This window comes from Crocuta crocuta, unplaced genomic scaffold (genome assembly GCF_008692635.1).
Source record: "Crocuta crocuta isolate KB4526 unplaced genomic scaffold, BGI_CrCroc_1.0 scaffold1230, whole genome shotgun sequence".
In the NCBI taxonomy this organism is placed as follows: Eukaryota; Metazoa; Chordata; class Mammalia; order Carnivora; family Hyaenidae; genus Crocuta; species Crocuta crocuta.
In genome coordinates this window covers 320,186-324,417 of record NW_027529609.1, presented here as the reverse complement: position 1 = coordinate 324,417, position 4,232 = coordinate 320,186, and the positions used below count along the sequence as shown (strand labels likewise).

The window sequence follows — 4,232 nt, the reverse complement described above, 5'->3', positions numbered from 1 at the left end:
CCTTTGCAGCTGCACTTCCTGCCCTATGCTTCCAATGGATGTACTATACTGGCAATTGCTTGAGGAGAGTTTTCAGTTGTGGCTTCTGATACTTGATTGAGTGAAGGGTTTTCAGTTCACAGCCAAGACGGCTCCAAGTGTTACAAATTAACAGACAAAACAGTCATTGGATGCCACGGTTTTTATGGAGACTGTCTTTCCCTGACGATGATTATTGAAACAAGACTAAAGATGTATAAGCATTCTAATAATAAGACCATTACTACGGAAGCGATTGCTGAAACGGTGTGTACAATCGCCTATTCATAAGGTGCTTCTTTCCACCCTGTTTACAACATCACTGGGGGACGGGATGAAGAAGGCAAAGGAGCTGTGTACAACTCTGACCCACTGGGGTGCTACCAGAGAGACTTCTTCAAGGCTGGAGGCTCAGCAAGTGCCATGCTACAAACCCTCCTTGACAATCAGGTTGGTTTTAAGAACACGCAAAATGTGGAGCATGTCCCACTGTCCTTGGAGCAGAGCCAGGGGAGACGGACATGTACACTAAGAATACACTCAGGATCTGCATCATAACCAAGGAGGGCATCAGGGGGGAGACTGTTCCCCTGAGGAAGGATTGATGTGTGTGCTGTTATCACAAATCACTTCAAAACTGGTTAATTTTATATCTCGGAACTATCAGACTAATTGGCCTTGTTAAAACATGAAACCTGTTTTTTTTTTAAAGTAAAACAATGGAAAAGATATATAACGCCAATAATAATTGAAAGAATGCTGTGGTGTGGCTATATTGATTCCAGACAAAGTAAACTTCAGAGCAATAAATATTACCAGTAATAAAGAAGGAATTAGATAATTATGAAAGAATCAGTTCGCCAAGAAGACATAACAATTGTAAATGTATAAGCATCTAACAACAGATCTTCAAAATACAGCTGATAGAACGTAAAGAGGAACTGAAAGATAGAACTTAAAGATAGAACTGAAAGAGGAAATAGACAAATCCATAAATGTATATGGTAACTTCAGTACAGGTGTCCCAGATGAATATGAATATAGAAAACCTAAACAACATTATCAATAAGTTGAATGCATCTTCTTATCAAGTGCACATGAAACATATTCTGGGCCACAAATATACCTTAAAATTGTACAAGGATAGAAGTCAAAGTATGCTTGCTGACCATAATGATGTTAAACTAGATAGAAAGAAGAGATATAAAATACCTGGAACACCTCAAATATTTGGAAAACATTACTAAGTAACCAATGAATTAAAGAGAAAAACTCATGGGAAATGAGAACATATTTTGAATTGAAGTACATTTAAGTTGCAATATTTATGAGATACATCTAATGTACTTGTTCAAGGGAAGTATATAGCACTAAATCATCTTTTAGCAAAAGGTTTCAAAGTGAGGATCTAAGCATCTACCTTAAGAAACTAGTAAAGGTGAGCAAGTTAAATGCAAAGAAAACAGAAGGGAGGAAATGGTAAAGATAAAAGCAGAATCACTGAAAGTGAAAACAAAAATAATTGAGAAAAGTCAATGAAACTAAAAGCTATATCTTTGACATTTTCATTAAAATTGATTAATTTGTAGCAATACTAACAACAACAACAAAAAAGAATGAAGACACAGATGGCCAATATCAGGAATGAAAGAGGGGGTATCACTACAGAGGATACAGGTATAAAAGTATATTAAGGGAATACTAAAGAAAATTGTATGCCTATAAATCTGAGAACTTAAATTGAACCAGTTCTTAAAAGACACAAACTACTAAAGTTCACTCAAAAGGAAACAAATAACTAGATAGTTCTATATTTATTAAATAATTTGAATTCATAGTTAAAGAACCTCCAATAAGAGATTTCAGGTCCAGATGACTCCACTGGAGGATCCTGTCAATCATTTAAAAAAGGATTGGTATTAATCTATACAATCTCTTACAGAAAGAAAAGGTCAATGTAACCCTAATATAAAAATCAGACAGGGGCACCTGGGTGGCTCTGTTGGTTGAGCGTCTAACTCTTGAATTGGGCTCACGTCATGATCTTACCATTTGTGGGATAGAGCCCTGCCTGCATTGGGCTCTGTACTGACAGTGCAGAACCTGCTTGGATTCTCTCTCTTCTTCTCTCTCTGCCCCTTCCCTGCTCATGCTCTTTCTCTCTCTCTCAAAATAAATAAACATTAAGAAATCAGACAAAAACTTTGAAGAAACTTAAGAGTCTCATATCCATAATAAATATAGATGCAAAGCCCTGAATAAAATATTAGCAAATAAAGATTAATAATATATAAAAATGATAATATATCAGAACCAAATGAAGTTTATCTCAGGAATATAAGGATGATTCATCACTGAAAATCAATTAGTTTAATTCACCATAATAACAGATTAAAGAAGAAAAGCTATACTCTCATATCAAAAATCACAGGAAGAAAAATTTGACAAAATTCAACATCATTTCATGATATTAACAATTATCCACAAACAAAGAATCAGAGTGGAACTTAACCTGATAAAGAGTATTTATTAAAAAAAGNTGGGGAAGAGGGGAAGGGGGGTAATGGTCATGGATGATGGCAGTTGTTGGGATGGGCACTGGGTGTTATATGGAAACCAACTTGACAATAAATTATGAAAGAAATAATTAAAACCTCTCTCTTTTCCTATGTAACCATCTCTGACCAATGAGGTGGTGATTCAGTAATTCAAGGCTTTTTCTAAGGGTCTGTGATATTGTTTCCCACTTAAATGGAATTGAGTTTAAAGGGCTTTCAACTCTTTAAGCCTCCTTTATCTAGTCTTTTGCCAAGTGTGTCTTGTGACCTTAAAATCTAGAATTGGCTGTGGTCAAGGCTGACAGAGGTCTTTGAAGCCTTTTCTTTGGCATCAGAAAAGGAAAGGAATAAAATGAGAATTCTTGCTAGATCTATAATCAAATTTTTGCAGTTCAGGTCCTCTGAACTAAGACAACACTCTGCTTTCAGAGAGAACCTTGTTGTCCTATCTGAGTTCTTGGATTCCAAGGCTACTCTTGTACCTATCAAGTGGGACTCAAAGTGATCCCTGAATGCGCTACCTATGGAGAAGACCACTAACTAGCTGCGGCAGCCATGACTATATGAGTGACACACACTCACACTTTCATCTCCTTATTCCACAGCCAGCTTCAGTTCTCACTGACTTCCATCCTTTGCAGAACAACATTTTCCTGTAAATGCAAATATTCAGGTTGTCCATAGCTGGCTTTCTGCCTGTGGCTCTTTGATAGAAATAAGGCTAATAATAGAGTTTTGTGTGAAAATAGAGAGCTGAATCACATCAAATAATCATGAGGCATTCTGCTGATTAATGGGCTGATTGTCCTCAAGGTCATCTGGTCTGAACTTGGCTAGAAATCATTAAAACGTGGATTGTTACTCAAAGCAACAGCCACCACTTCTGAGCTTCCATTTTAGCCCAGAATAAGAGATGAGAATCAAATTCTTGACTGTACCTTTAATTGAGGTTGCATCAGCTTGTCTTCATGTTTCCCTAAAGGGTAGCTAATCCTTGATGCATATAACCTGATTTTCCCTTTTGTGGGATTCCCCAATACCCAGTCTCCAGGTGTTTTTTCTTACTCCAGTTTCTATAAAAATTGGCTTTAAAAATATACATGAAAGTATACGAAATGTAGAGTTTATACAATGTGTGGAGTTTATTGAGCCAGTTGTGTATAAGGCCTTGGTTCCCCCCCCCACCGCTTTGCTTACTGTCCTTTATTTTGTTTCCTTCCATTGGGCAAGGGTAGAAAAAAATGCTTTCCAATGTTTCCCCTAGGGAATAAAAGGAAGCCCTTGATAAAAACATTCTATCACTGAAAATAAAGTATTGGTACGCTTGCCACAAGGGACAAACAAAAGACATCATCAGGAAATGAAAACATCTTTGTAAGTTTCAACGTGGCAGCTTGCACTTTAGTGAGTTTTTACTGATGTGCTGTGGGTTGTTCCCCCTCAATTACTTTATTTTCTTTTTTTAGTGAGAGGAAGCTATTATTATATTTTAAGAGAAGATGACCACTTCAGCTTTGCTAAGGCAATCATTCAGGACAGATCAGAAAGGTTAAGAGACTTCCTCATCAACGATTGCCCATTCTGACCTTGCTGCTCATCTATTCCTTAGGTTTGCCAATGGACCTTCTAATACGGAGTTGGTCTTCCTATGAGCCC

The 4,232-nt window shown here is 37.0% G+C and overlaps 1 pseudogene; it reads left to right on the top strand.

The window, feature by feature from the left end:
• Window positions 1-3: 3 nt before the first annotated feature.
• LOC144229842 (proteasome subunit beta type-1 pseudogene) lies at window positions 4-623 on the top strand (annotated as a pseudogene).
• Window positions 624-4,232: the final 3,609 nt, after the last annotated feature.